Source organism: Helicoverpa armigera, chromosome 18, assembly GCF_030705265.1.
Source record: "Helicoverpa armigera isolate CAAS_96S chromosome 18, ASM3070526v1, whole genome shotgun sequence".
Classification (NCBI taxonomy): domain Eukaryota; kingdom Metazoa; phylum Arthropoda; class Insecta; order Lepidoptera; family Noctuidae; genus Helicoverpa; species Helicoverpa armigera.
The window spans coordinates 4,452,345-4,468,885 of NC_087137.1; the positions used below are offsets into that span (position 1 = coordinate 4,452,345).

Below are 16,541 nucleotides of genomic sequence, written 5' to 3' on the forward strand. Positions count from 1 at the left end.
ATGTGACGTGATGATGATAATGCATTACTGTGTAATATACTGATAGTATTATTATATTGAAATAAAGATAAGACGTACCAAGTAAATGTTAACATTTCCTTTCAAAAAATTACTAAATTCCCTTCTGCTGAGTACCTACAATAATTATAAAACAAAATAATCTCTCCTATAAATCTTAAAATCTGTCAAGATATGAAACAAATTTACAATTTGGCACAATTGGCACAGCGTTACGTAAATATTAAGTTAAATTTGAATGTTCAAGCACAATAAGTGTGCAAATTATTATGACATTACGCTGTGCCTAGCTTAATTATGAGTAATAAATAATATCAATAAAATAATCAATCAAATGAATTGATCGTAAGATAATTGCAGGCCTTGAGTGCGTATTGTCGTTTGTAAAGGGTGGATCGGGTGATAAGTAAACGTTATGATTTGCAAGGTAACTGTGATTTTGACTGCTGATGGATACTATTGCTGGGGAGTTTCTTTGAGGCTGTCTTTTATTTTTGACATTCGAAAAATGCTGATTTATTAGCCTGATTTGAAAAAACGTTTTTCAGTTAAACTTGGACAGATTTTTTATTAAAAAAGAAAAAGGAAATCAGATCGCTTTCACACCAGCGGATTTTCCATCCTATTTCTTTACGTGCGACATATCCCATTGGACCAAAAACTTATCGCGCTGTTTAATGTGTCATCGCTAGAAGTAGTCAATAGGGTCAATATAAGGAGGGTCAACAGCAAGCAAAAAACTGTCCAACCCACTAGGAAAAACTGACCGGAAAATAAGCTAGTTTGAAAGCGCCTGTATATGTGTAGAGTTTGTTAAACGACTTGCAACTAAGAATTTTAACATACAGCCAATTATTGTGTGACAGCTCACCAATAATTATATCTTTAAACCGTTGCAGGCCTAGAGAACATTCAAATTAATTTACCTCGCATAAAAACGTCGAGACAGCTTGATCGATTGCTGTCACATAAAAAATACTTCTAAGCTCTATTTAGGCTTTTAGTCTAACGATATAAAAATAATTACTTAGATAGTTTATCATAATATCAATTTAATCACTCGACCATTTTAATGTTCAATGACCATATTTAAATGACCTCTGTGTCAGATTGCCGAATTGTCAATTAAATGCTTTCGAACACTTCATAAAGTGATCAATTAAGGAGTTTTATTCATAGATTTATATTTTTAAATTAAATCTCAAAAATCTTAAGACACAAGTTACATAACCCGAACCATTTACATAAAGTAAGAAATCCATTACATCCAAAAATATAATGGGTCCCGATATGTGTGACGATAGCAATAAAATACAGTAATAAAGCCATGAAATTTACAACGGACACGCGGCCTAAAATTATGTAATTTACAAAAGACTTGAAGATAAAACTTGTGTTTAATTGAAACTGAAAGTAATGGCGATTTTACGATAGCGAGTCTCGCAACGTGATTTACTGTGTCAACATTATAGTGTGTTGCTGGGACTTGTAGCAATCAGGGCTTTTGTGGTCTTCCTAGAAGTCTGTAGTAACTTCAATCTTAAATTCCAAATAGGAATGAAATGAGCATGAAAATAATGAATAATTTGATACAGTGTGATTGATGATAATGGATCAAAAGTTATGCATTCAATGTCTGCCCACAATGAGTTTAAATGCGACCAATTAAATGATTTTACCAGAAGAGAGCTTTCTTAAGACTAAAATAAAAAATTACGGCAAACGAATAAGTAGAAAAATTGTCACAGTCATTGTTTTTTCTAGAAACTTTCCCAAAACCCCGACATCATTACAATCTCAGCGACATTCATACTCGCATTATGAACTGCCAACGTTTTTTCCCTTCACAGTGTAATTTTCATATAATTCGTTCAATTATATTTGACATTTCACTCAGTTGGACTCCATTAATTAGGATAAAAGTTACTTTTACGGCGCGTGGTAATGAATGAGATGATTTTATTGGGTCAACGGTACTGTAGCATGTGAATGTTACTCGTTCTGACGGTTGCTTTGTGAGAAATACGAGCATTATAATGAAAATGGTATAAGTATCACTGATCTTCAGGAACTTAAGCCTTTATTAGATTTTTACCTGTGGAAAAGTGTCTAGTTTTTTTTTTTCATGGCCTTGACGGAGCACCAAAGCTCTCAAGGAAAAAGACACAATTTTCTCTCTAAAAAGACTTGCATGATTAACTCATGTACACATACATTATTATTCGACTATTCAACAACCAGGTATTGGTCCAATTTTGTGAAAAATATCTTCTGGCATGTAATCTTCGTGATTAAGTTACCATATCAATCGAGAACAAATAAAAAACCAATAAATTAGCCTCCTGATTTACAGCCCGTCTAATTATTTAAATCACATTAATTAGCTAGTTACAGTAAAAAAAATAGTGCACAATCTTAAGGATAAAACTGCATCTTAAATACATCGTTGTCCAAGAAAAATACACTAATATGTACGTTTAATAAGCAAAGTTCTGAGAAAAACGGTGACACGGCACTGTCATGCGGTCAACAGGATTGATCGCTTATGGTAACAGGTGTGATCTCTAACAGTACCAGCACACGAGAAACTTTTAGTCGGCCGATAGTTTTTTCGGGCTCATAAATGAGTACAGAAATGAATAGAAGTTCGCATTTGCAGCGATCAGACGCTGGATGCAGGTCGCCTTCAACAGGTATCTGTGGAGATCTAAGGGGGAGGCCTATGTTCAGCAGTGGACGTCCTATGGCTGAGATGATAATGATGATGATGAAGACGGAGTAAAACCTTTAATGGGATTCACGCTTTTCTTAAAGAAAATTACTTAATAAACTGTCGGCCGATTGTTTAGTCTTCAGTGTGCGGGAGCGCTAAACAAGATTATGACTGATTGAAGGAATATTGAAGTTTATGTTAGCATAATAAGGTACAAGACCAGCTCATGTATTTTCCCACCGTAGTAGAATAAGTTGTAAGGTAATTTTTTGGTTGTAAAGAAAAAAATCCCACGACTTAATACAAATATGGTTATTATGATACTTTCTTATTTTTGCTGCGTTAATAATGATAAATTACAATTTTGAATTCCAAATTACTTTAGTTTTCCCTGTTTTGGTAGTTGTTTCTTATTGTGATGTTACTATATGACAAGCGATATAAACATGCTCGATGTAGCCAGGCGTTTAGTGCCTACTGGGGCATGTAGTGCACAGCTGGTCCTAAGCGTACACTTCTTGAACTTTAAACTTGGTTATTTTGGCTCGATAGCAGAAGTGACAACTTCGATGTCAAAATCCATTCTATTTGATTCTATTTTATAAAGAACGCAATTCAAATGATGCAATTTTCCGCCCATGATTTAAAATTATTAAATGAAAACTATTGATGTTCGTACTCTACAGTACCTACCTGATATTTTGTCGACATATTTAAAGGGTCGCATCTGCAGTGAACCCGTTGTATGTTGGAGCGCATGTACGCCATTCAAAATTGATTTTCTATTATTTTATGACTAGCAACATAGAAGCAGTTAAGGCTATGTGTTTTAATATAAATCTGACAATCAGAATATCATTAGCCTGTACAACACAGATCACTTGATCGTTACTATCCGAGAATTAATTTAATCAATGGAAACAAGTAATCCTCCAAAACATATGCAATTTAAAATTCCGCTCCAATTTCATTGTAACACAAAAAATATATCATCTTTATTAATTCAAAGGTCATTACACGATACAAAGGAGTAGTAGCGTTGTATGGAACAATGCAGAGAGTCTCCCAAAGCCTTGAACTGGTCCATTATTGATGCAATTTCACACGACGCCACCGTACGAGCGGAGACGCTGATATGTAATAGTAGCAACGCGAATATTGGACCGAAAATAGATGGAAGTTTAGAAGATAACAGATACTCGTATATACTAAAGAGGAAGAGTTTATAACAAATAAACTGAACGAGCTCATTTTAAGAAGTACTCAATCGATTAGAAAAAATATTTCAGTGTAAGGAAGAACATTTTTATAAACTATCGCTTTCGAAACTTGTATTAAAAATAACGGACATTACATGTATAGGAAATATCTGATTCGGGGTTGCTGTCCAAAACTACATTTTTGAAATTCATTTTAATTCAAAAATATCAAAATAGATGCATAACAAAACAATAAAATAATGTTAAACAAGTTTTTAATGAGTAAAAATATATTTTATATTGTTTTAACAATGTGAATGACAGTAATTAACAACAGAAATTATAGGCCTATTCATTAACCACAGTTATATATAACCAACTGCTGAACTTTTTGAAATTATTTTTTCTGTCCTATAATAAAGTATGCTTCAAAAGTCAAGCAAAGATATTTGCATAATTAAAACTGGGCCTAAAATAAACCGTAATGACAAATTCGGATCAACAACACATAAACAACGTTTACAACAATAAAACAAAACACGACACATCGTACATTGTACATTGTAACACACACAAACATACCTACACATATAAGATCACTAGGTTTTCCACGCGGTTTCATCCGCGACCAGGTGGACTTACTTCATGTACTATATGCTGCCCTGGTACATAGTGAGTAGTTGCATTTATGCTATCCTGGTACTTTACTCTTTTGTTGTGACCGCATTCTGTAAGTTGGGTTTTCACTAATCATCTAAGGCACGGTGGAGTGATGACTTGCGCAAGACGGCTGGCAGGAGCTGGATGCGAGCAGCCGAAAATCGATCTCAGTGGCGTGCACTTGGAGAGGCCTATGTCCAGCAGTGGACTGCGATAGGCTGATGATGATGATCCGCATCTTGGGGAAACTTCTTCCCGCACCTGGTTAAAATATAGGTCAGTGCAGATAGTGTAGCTTTCTAATAGAGAAAGAATAATTCACATTAGTTCAGTATACCCTGAGCCTATTCTTTGCAACCAAACAAACAATCCTTTCCTCCTTGTATATTAGTATACACAGTCAGTCATACAAGATTAAAACGATATAAGTTGTGTCGGTTTCGGGTCGCTCCCGAGGCCACTTTAATGAAGAGTTACTACGGTGTTGATTTTAACATAATCAACTGGGTAATTTTTCGAAAAACCTCGAGACACACAGTGTATCATTTTGACGAACAGCTTTTAAAACTGACCCTGGTTTCGTAGGAAAATATTTTTGTCACGTAATTATTTATTTTTTTCGAACCGTCTATTGAGTAAACCTGTCATGTTTTAATTTCTTTAAGCATTCTTGGATAAATCTCGAAAACGAGCTTAGCTAAATAATATTCAATATGAATCTATTTACTAATTGTCCGCAGCATGTCTTTTAAAGTCCTTTCAAACAATACCAACCTGACATCAGCTATTGATCTATATTGATCACAGCCAGACATATGACAATGGTAACACCCCAAATCATTAGCAGACATAAGGAGTGAACCGAGTACAAAAAGATTTAAGCGTAAATTAAAATTATATTATTTAGAAATTATTTAAGATTTATATGTATATGTAATTGCAAGTTTAATTATCTATACAGTATTTAGTTATAAGTAAAAATTGTTATTAAGGATACTCACTGACCCCACAGTCAAACCATTACAACGGTTTTGTGGGGCTTAGCACATAAGATAAGGCTACATTTGTGATATAAAATAAATAAATAAAAAATAAAAAAATGAAAAAATAATACAAAAATTATTGTTCCAAACCATTTTTTTCTCACAAAATACACTGTTTCAAACCATTTTTTCTCAGAATAAATTGAAAATGCAAGATTTAATGAAGTTGGTCATCCCTGATTTACATTGACTACAGTTAGTTTCTAGTTGAGACGACACTCAGCCAGCATCCTCAACCGTTAAGAAAAGGAGGTTTCCGTACTATCGCGTTATCTCACTATCTGATGGATAGCACTAACATTTGCATTTTAGTCGTTAGGTGCTAGAAGTAAGTAGATTAGTTTATATATAGGAGAAATATATTTAATTCTGGTCTACATACTTTGAGGCACATAAAGTTAATATAATTTGTTTCAGTTTATGGTAAAAGGTACCTTATTATTGGCAGTTACTATATTGTGATTCTATAGACTAATTATGTACCTACAATTTTTATTTCTAAACGACTTAAGCGCCAAAGTCCAGGCCTTCTCTTTTGGAATGACACATATGTAACTTATCAAAATATTTTTTATGTCCAGAAAAAAAAATGAAACAGGCGCTCCTACATGTACATAATAAAACATAAGTTTGCAATGTCTTTTTTTCTTAGGTATCACTTTAATTTATTGACGGCAAAAATTGTAGACATCAATGTAGTTATTTTACGAATTGTGTTCTTATACTAATTTCCACTAAAAAAGTATATTACTTTACATTTCAGCATTTTCACAAAGTTGCCTGCTGAAAACAGCCGTGTGTATCACACAAACTTCAAGAATTTTGGTGGTTTCTTACGAAAAACGATTAAATAGTATGACTGTTATTGCATTTTAATAAGGCTTCGTCCGGTATCGCACGCACAGCCTCCGGCGTTCCTCTCTACCCTCTTATTGTTTGAAGAGCCTTTTTAATAAAATTACGCTTTAACTTGTTATTTATTGTACCCAAGATATGCTTATCCGCCAAAACGCGGACTCGAAAATAATTAATGTGAAAAATATTCAAAATTAAATCAATTTTCGCCTTGATATTGAAATTCGGTGGTTTCAGCTGATTTATTATGTATTTAGTATGAAATTGATTGTGTGGTCTGTTAATGTTAAGTTTATTGCATATAGCCGGAACATGGATTAAATTAACCAGAAGTTAAATTGATAACCTAAAAAGTGAACTCACTACGTTAACCGCACAGTTAGCTACGGCACGTTAAAGTGTTCATGCATTAGACATCAACGCGAAAACCAAACTTGCGCTGCATATTTTCTCAGACATTAACTGTGTAAATTAAGTTTACCTTTCAAAAAGTTTGTAAGAAAAGCAATTTAAAAAATAAATCTGTCGCAAATATTTCATTAAGTAAAATACGGATAATATTTAGAAGAACCCAAAACTGATAAGAGAAAATTAACCTAGAAATGTTACAGGACAATTTAACTCAAAGTGGAAAATTATAACGATTTTCAATATGCATCCTCTAAGAACTTGTTTTACAGCTAGACAAGAGTTGAGACAGTATTTCATGCAACTCTCCAAACGATCTCATACACGTAAAAATGGCGGGAAACGCAGCGTAACAGGCAAGTGCGTACGCGCAGGCTATAGTGCGCACTGGGCGGCGTCGCAGTCGCGACTGGGCGCGCTATCGTTCACGCGCGCATCGGTCCCGTTAGACAGAGAGAGAGAAACACCGCCTTACGTGCGAGCAGTGCCTCCGACCCATCCGGAAGCCTCGCTGAAACTGGACCGTTTTCTTTTCTTGTTGTTATTGAGATCGACTCTCAAGTTCTGTTGTTGTCGCGCGCCGCGCCGCTCGCGCTGATAACGCGATGCCACGCCGACCTGCGCACGCGCACACTAACGCTCCGCAGCTTTAAGCTCGCGCGGACTATTAAAAAAAAATATTTTAACCCCCAGTGATGGAATGGATATTTTTTATGGACAAGTGCAAAGTTGATCGCGAATAACCTTCTTTTTTGTATTTCATTCTGTGTGTTTTTTTACTGTTTGAACCAATAAGTGTTAATGAGAAAGTGAAACCGATACTCTGTGTAATTATAATATTCTGAACGAAAGGATATTTTTAATTGAACTCTTTAAGTAATTATTTTTGGTGATATTGTAAGAGAGAAACTGAAACAATATTGAAAGGATCATCTGAAGTTTTTGACTTTTCTGCTGTAACAGGTAGGTGGAACTTTTCGCGATTCGCGCTTTTTGCAAATGCAATGATTGTTTAATTTATAAAAGTGATATATAAACTTTGCTTCTTGAAACAATTTCGTTGATATGCTTAAAATATATAAGAATTATTCTTAATTTATCCTGTGCAGATATTCTAAAAGCTTTAACTTCCATGACTGTTATATTCAGTGTTTAAGCATATGAAAATGAAGGCTGTAAATATTCCAAATGATTAAATGACATGAACAAATCTAATTTCAGAATAAATTAACAACTTAATTTCTATCTGAATAGATTTACAATAAAAGTCGCTTCACAATATTAAACTTTTATGATTCTGCATTGAATACGGAATAATTTATTGGATGTTCCAATAAACGGTCGTTAATGAATAAATATTAATTCAACATAAATTTTAATATATCTCTTTATCAATTTTATTTTCCTTTATGATGTCTCATTTAAATACGAAATTTGGCTTTCAACAAAATACATGACAAATAAAGCGATTAGCAAAACCATCAGTTATTCTAAAATCCATTACATTAATTTTAAATAAAATTAATTCAAGGATATTTTGAATAAATGTTGCTATTTATTCCTCCTCAATTTATTGAGATTTAACAATTTTTAGTCCTGCCCTTTTTACAAATAATTCTAGAGTATATGTCGGAGTTACTTTAGACGTTAGTATCCAATTTTAATTGAGTTAAACTACAACATAGACACTTTTTGTTTCAATATTTATTTGAAACTGTAATTTTATTATTTAAAAAATAACATCATCCTCTTGCCTTTATCCCAATATTATTAAGGGTCGCAGCATGTTTTCTTCTTCCATGCTATCTGCCGTCATCACACAAGATATCTATTATTCTATTATTGTTCTCATATGAGTGACTTGCGTCTTTTTGAGACTAAATATCTTTGAATTGAAAATCTTTCTAGTAAAAAAAAAAAATAAATTTAATGTAGGCCTTTACAAGCACGTATAAACGTCAACAATAGAAATAACTTTGATTCTAGTTGCCCATTCCAAAAGTAGCTAGGTTGAACGGATAGGAAACTCCATGGTTAGGTACTCTTTTAAAAAATAATAGATAATACAGTTTTATAATATCTATTGATACATATAATGATATTTAAATTACTTTTATAAAAACTACTTTTATTTATTTTGGATGTTGTAAAGGATCCTCAACATCGGGATGAAATAATATGAATATAACCGCAATAAAATCCGTAAAAGTAATTTTATTTTAATGTGTAATATTTGCGTAAGTGTCAGAAATCAATACATACACATACACAAATACATACGCGAAAATAAGTTAAAATTTGATGTTTAGTAGTATTAGTTAAAATGATATAATTTGACCTAGTAAAGGAGTACAGTTATTCCGCCCGCCGTCGGTCGCCGCCCGCCGTCGGGGAACTTTTTGCTCGAGTTTTACTCATTATGCTCGAGTGATGCACTCTCCGTGCTGATAAGTTTCTTGCAGTTAAAATAAGCATAAATATACGGTTTGCTTTTGTGGATTGAGGTTTTTTAAGTTGATGTTATTGTTATCTGATAGGGTAATTAAGTCAGGATAAATAATAAAGTCTTGTAAGGGAATTTGTGGTGTACCAGCAAGTTTCTTTTAAGTAACAGTAAATGTTTTTAGTCGTGTTGTTTATCAAAATTATTGCGGCCTATAATATACAGATTTTTAATAAAATTACGGGATTTTATTTGTTACATTATAATATTGCTTTTTATTTTTAGTTACCTATCTACAGGTTTCAAAAAAAATATTTCTACTGGATTACTATAAGAGCCTTTTTTCCAAATTATTTTTAAATACTTCTATTTTAGTGTGAATTAATCATAACGTAAACGTTCGTCCGTCAATCTTTACTCACATACAGACGAACAGTTCTCAAAATCCTGTTTTGAATCGTCTACTGCACTTCATGCTTTCAAGCAATTTAAATTTAAAACCGATTGACGTTTTTAAGATGAATTGCTCTTTGCGGATTAATGTTTTAAAATACTTTTGACAGTTTTTATGTAACCTGTTTCTGCAATCCTTTTTCGTGGAGCACTCGGTTTAACGAAGTGCCTAATTATATTTGACCAATTGAAAAGCTGGTATAATTCATAATAGGAAACAAACTGTTTATGTTATTCACATTTCAGGTTTATGGAGTTTAAACATATTTTGGATTAACAATTTTTTTGACTTTATCTACCTTTGTCTATCCTTTTTCAGCGCTATGATCTATTTTTTATCACAAACTGAAAATTCTTTGTCTGTCCAAACCGTCATTGTTCGAACATCACACAAAAACGGCACCACTGTCGGAACTTTTTGTTCCTTCACTTAAACACTGGTATTTTCCAAATACTCGCAGAAGCTTGTAAGTGTTGAAACAAAATCAGCGTAACTTATTATTGCCGAGTGTCTGGCCGAAGATAAAATCGAAGTCCTTACTGCACCGCAATTCCCAACCCACTATACATCAGTGGGCAGATGAAAAAAAAGTACCGCGCATACGTGACGAAAACTGGACCGCTGTCGATTTTAAATGTGTAACAGGCCATAAAATGTATTTCTCACATGTATCAGCTCCTTAAAAGACGTTCACTACTCGGACGGCTACCAAAAAAAAACTGTTGCAACCGGGTTCGCGAAATTGCTCTTATCATACCTTACATCACTACGGCGAAGGTTTAAATAAAACCTTATGTTTATTATCAAAGCGTTTTAGCTTCTGTTAAAACTTTAAGTGTTTACAAAAATATATATTTTATATTTAATAAAATAAAAACATAAAATGTATAATTTGTAATAAAATAAATATAGTGTAAAGTAATTCCAGGTCCTTATTTATTGGAAATGTATTATTTTGATTGTAACAATTATTGGTTTGGGCACTTGGAGCTTCTTACCTGTTTTAAGTTCCAGTGGCTTATCGGGTAATAGAGATTAAAGAGGTTAGAACCTTAATTTAATTCAATTACTGTAATATTATTTTGAAAAGGGGTTTTCTGCTAAATGGTCCTCCGTTTGATAACAATGTTTATGCGCCTCATACATTGTTAATAATATATATTTGATTTCTAACAGATTGTTAACTTGACGTAGGTATATTTCTGACAAAGGTCTATTATAAATAAAATAGCTTACGATTTTTTTTAACTAAAAAATACGTTATAGAAATACAATGTTTAAATACAACACTATATATATTTTATTACAAAGCTTTATTACAGCATCTGAATTCATTTAAAAAATCAAACGAATCAAAGAGTTTATTTAACATTTAAATTACCTAATCAAATGTCGGACTGGTTTAAATAACAAAATGCTATTGACCATTTCATTGCTAATTTTAATTCTCTGAACAAATGATAATGGTAATTTTATTTAAAAATATAACTTATTTATTTTGGTTTTAATTATGATATAAAATTAATATATACTTATTATAGTTTCAGCTGTAGTAAACTTTACTATTTTTGAGGGCTATAATAAACAAGATAATACAAAAATCATAAATGCTTCCAGCTTTTTCACAACACTAGAAAAAATATCTGAATAAAATCTTTTCAAATTATAATATTTATACCTCAATGAATTTAATTTTAATGATTAATACTTGAAAAAAATACTGTTTTATATTTCTCTTGATAATCTTTTTCATTATGATACAGAGTTAATAACTACATTTTGTTCGTTTATTCACGCTGAATCCAATCACGGTTATTTTTATTATTATTTTATATCCATTTCACATTAACAGCGAAGATTGAGATCCGTTGTCATTAAAACATGAGCGTATTGTTACAGTGTATCGGGTTCCGTACTTGATATAATAAAAGAAACCTTGCGTATGTACCTTTAAATGAAACAATAATGTAATGACAAAAAAAAAATTTGAACCTTTGTCAGACTTGTAGAAAAAAGAATAATGCATTTGCTACTCTGCACCATGCTCTGTACGTTCGCAACTTCTAAGTACCTTCGCTTGACAACACAATACTACGCTACGGTATTACGATTTCAAACGGACCCCTAAAAAAACAGATCTAAATGAAACGCTGTGTCATCTCTGTTGGAGTAAAAAAAAGTAATTAAAAAGTTCGCTTTCACTAGTGAGAATACGTGCGTAGAGTTAGGTAACTGACAGACCTGTCTTATTTTATATCGATCACTTAGACGACATACAGCCGGTTTTTTAACTCATTCCAAGTTATGCCTAAGTTACATTTCACACAAGTATAAATCAATTATTTCGTACCAACACTATCTCTCTAATAACTTAATCAAAGTACTTAAATTGTAGAGGCAGTTAATATTATATGACTTAGATAGGACGTTAATTGAGACCTCTTTTAATATACGTCGTTAATTCAAATTGGTATTAATTATGACTATCTTTAATTAGCCATTAATTTATAATATAATATAGTGATAATTTTTATAACTCTTTTACTATAATTTTCTTCGATAAAAAGGGCAACGTAAAACTTTTAGGCTGATATAAATAAAGTTTCTCAATACTACGTTGTGTCTGCAAATTCAGTATACTTAAGTTAGTTTATTAACCTTTTCGTGAAATATACATAGAACTGGCCATTGATAAAACCACTAACAATGAAAAGCAGCAACCAATCAGACTCCATTCGAAATACAAATTGAAAATGGCCGTTCGAATTAAGAACCCTAAAATCCTGGCCGCAAAGGATATTAACCAAGCAGTTTGTATGTCAAACGGTTTCGAAGCATTGAGCGTCATTACAAGTCCTTGTGGGCGTGGCTTCGAAATGGCTGGTTTCAAAACGAGGCAAGTTTGTCGCGCGTCGCATTTGCATATAATTGCGGTTCATTTCTAATTATCGCCGTCGAATGGCATCTCGAATGAATATACTCTTCCTAGTGTGGTGAATGGGTGATGATGCCTCGCGTTGTTGCCTTAATTTGTTTTGAATGCTCTGTTGATTGAAAATTCTGATTTTTTGTACACAGTTTGTATGGACAAAAAAGTATTTATGTTAAAGCAGATTAAATACACAGCAATATTTTGCGCGATTTTTTTATAATATGGAGATTTACCAAAGGTTGTTATAGGGCCGAGTAAGTACCTCAGAATTGGATTTCAAATGACACATTATTTCTTAATACACCCACTTACTCGCCTCTATTTACACATCTACGTGTACCAAATTATTTAAATTATATAAGTAGGTACTAAGTTCCATAAAACAACATCCTTATTACCAAGCCTTTTATACCCATACTATAATATTTGGATCATGCAATAATCATCGTCATCGCTAAATATATGCAGACGAGCACATACAGAGAAGGCCGATAGAATCTCATCGTCTTATTATTCGGCAAATGCGTTTTTTATTCATCCTATCTTGTCATCGAGTAGGTATGTAACCGCTCTGAATATTTAGTTGTACTCACTCGAAATATGATACACTTGGTGCCTTATATAGGTGCTATTAAAATTGTAACATGGTGTTTTGTACGCTTATAACGTAGAAAGTTTGCAAATAATGTTACATCTGTGTACTTTTTTTTGTTTGATGTTTAATACTTTATTAAAATACATTATTTATTGCGTCAATATTTTTGTGCTTATCGTAACACACAAGTCACTTATTTTTGCTTTCGGTGCAGCACAAAAACTAAAGGTACCTACATATTTGATAATATAATTTTATCACACCCAATGCAGGTTACCTATTCTACTTCTATTCCGAGTTTAATACAGTTAAAACACAGACAGGTTGCATTGACATGAAAAATGAGCATTCAACCTCAAAAAATGTCTCAACCAAAGTACAATTGTATTCGTCTACTGCATCAGACACATGAATCACGATGCAGACGGTAAATACATTCTATTTTAGGGGTGAACACACCAGCAGCACCAAGCAAACTTCGCCCTTAACGACAATACCACAGTTGAAAAATGTCGATAGTCGCTTGCACTCCTTTCTGCTCACCAAAGACATAGACATAGTCGACTGATCAAAATTCAAGGAAATTCGACATATTCTGCATTCAAGTACATCACTTTAGATGAAATTCAAATTGTGAAAAATGCACAGACAGAGTAGACGGTGGCGTATAATTTTCAGATTCATTTTCATAATGTGCAGTCGAACGTTGAGGTCATTCTTAAACTTAGTTCTCACCTCTTAATTTAGATTCTGTTACAATTTTCAGACCTAAAATATTTACAAGTAATAATATAAGTTTCAGCAATCAAGACGCAGTGCAGAGAAAATACAATCACATTTACGTAATTAAAAGCAGTTATTGAACAAATAAAACACTAGAGAAAAGTGGAAGTCGTAAACGTTATAATTTTTCGCTGTTACCGCAATCGAATTGAGAAATAATAACAAAAAGCTCAATAAACTGAAGGAAATAAAAGAAAATCGCTCCAATTATATTGTTCTCAATTAAAGTTAGTTGTCAATAAAACAATTAAGCCTTTCTCTGCGGACGTCCGTTTTACATAGACGTAAATAAGGATGTCATCGCCTAAAGCCAGCTAAGATTAATTCCCCATTAAGGCGAAGTCGTACCACAAACACGATCGGCTAACGAGCCGCACTGATATATAGCCTTATAGCCAACAAAACTTTACTCCATATTAAATATTTACATTAATATCGTATATGACAGAAACAATTATGCAGAACAAAATGAGCTCATTTAAATGGAAAACCATTTGTTTCGGATATTAATGTTTATGAGATACGAATTGAAATATCGAGGCAATCGATTAGTTTGTCTTCTTTTGCCGTATTGCCGACGATGACACAACCGCGAATACCGTACAAGGATTGTTCGGCTTTCATCATTTTTTCTGCTATAGAAAGCTAATTTTAGTTTTATAATTAGTTAGACAATGTAACTTTAATTTAAAGACAACGCTACGCTTAACACAAAATTTTTAATACCAAAGATCAATGCCACTCAGATCATACGCAAATTAATTGAAAGGTAAATTAATATAACTAAATATAAACACACCATATCATCAGCCCAGATATTATGGGCATTAAACCGATAAATCCGCATATTACTACTGAGCATTAAAATAATAATATTTAATGATAATCACCCCCATTTTACTGTACTCATGATAAGTATTGATAGGGCGTAGAGAAAAGCGAGACTCGAGCGCAATCTATACCAGTTTCTTCCTATAAAGTAACATTGAGATAGAGTAATCATATAGCAATGAATAGTATTATAAAACTAATAAAGATTAGAAGAATCATGTACTGGTTCTTACAGTAAAAGGTCTGAACGCCTAATCTATCCATATACAAGGATAGCCTTCCTTACGATATAACTTGTAAAATTATAGCAACATTTTATGAAAATATAGTAGCAGTCGCTAAAATGGGATTTACAATATCTCAAATCTGTTTGAAAATTCATTAGTGTTTTGATCACAGATAATATTCAGTCTCATCAACATTAACTTTGAGATACACTGATCTGTAAGTGAAAAATCGGTTTTGGAACAAAGAAGTGGATTTTCGCTTCATGCCATTAAATTATCTAAGTCCTAGGTTCTTAGCAGAATTCCACATTAATTCTATTATCGTTAGTACATGCCTTCGGTTTTGTTTTTTGTGTATAATAACGTCATTTGCGCGCATCCCGCTGTACGGATTGTGGTAACAATGTGGCTCTATTAATTTATCTTCGTGTTGCACTATGGTCGATATTTTTTGTTGCCATAGCAACTTGTTTTGTGGCTTCCCTTGTTATTTTTCTCATGTGAAGTATATACCTCTACATAACTAGAGACCGGATTATATTACAACTTAAAAAGCTTGTTATATGCATGTAAATATGCATGAAAAATGCTTGAAATATGCACGAAAATTGACAGAATATGCAAAATGCATGTAATCCGGTCTCTATACATTACCTTCACTTCAATCAGTATAGAAAAATAATAGGTGGTTTTTAAAGGTGATCTTGAGATGAAAATGGTCTTTTTATCAAAATAAAAATAAGAATATATTGGCAATGCATAGCTAAATAGTGAAGCTTCGTTGAGCACAGAAAAACCTACTTCCACTTCTTATTTGACCTGGAAAATATACAAGTGCTTTGTCACGTTTACCTTAATAAAAGTACTTTGCCTTTGTTTTATTTTTCATTTCAATTGATATTGTGTAGGTATATCAATTAATTCACACATAGCTATGTGTTAGTCAAATAATAATTATGAAAAAATGTTGTCCACAGATATTTTCAAATACCTCAGTCCCTAACACCGTTCTCTTAATCAATTTCCTGCAGTATGTGGTCAACAATAATTAAATTAGGTACAATATTACACGCTTTGGTTTAATAATAGTTTTATACAATAAATAATTGATCAGTTTCGCGAAATTTATTTGTGGTTTAACTATACATTTTCTTGACTGAATTCTTTATGTATGTCCGTGTTGCAATTAATTATTTTTCTGAATTCCAATATCAATTACAAGGTATTACCTATGAGTAATGAGACTTTGTTAATTACTGACAGTCACTTATATAGTTCATGAATAAGTTAGGTGTGACTGTGTCTGTTCAGTATAGGTTTATTACTTTATTAGGTAAAGATCTTGACTTGAGGAGACTTGTAATAAGTGTAATTAATTAT

General features: G+C 32.6%; 1 protein-coding gene across 1 annotated transcript in view; it reads left to right on the forward strand.

Annotated features, from left to right (window-relative positions):
- Positions 1-7,435: 7,435 nt before the first annotated feature.
- Positions 7,436-16,541, forward strand: part of LOC110375389 (transcription factor hamlet) — a 96,277-nt gene continuing 87,171 nt past the window's right edge. Inside the window, exon 1 of the mRNA XM_021333470.3 lies at positions 7,436-7,859. The gene's annotated coding sequence lies outside the window, so the exon portion shown is untranslated. The remainder of the gene's footprint in view (positions 7,860-16,541) is intronic.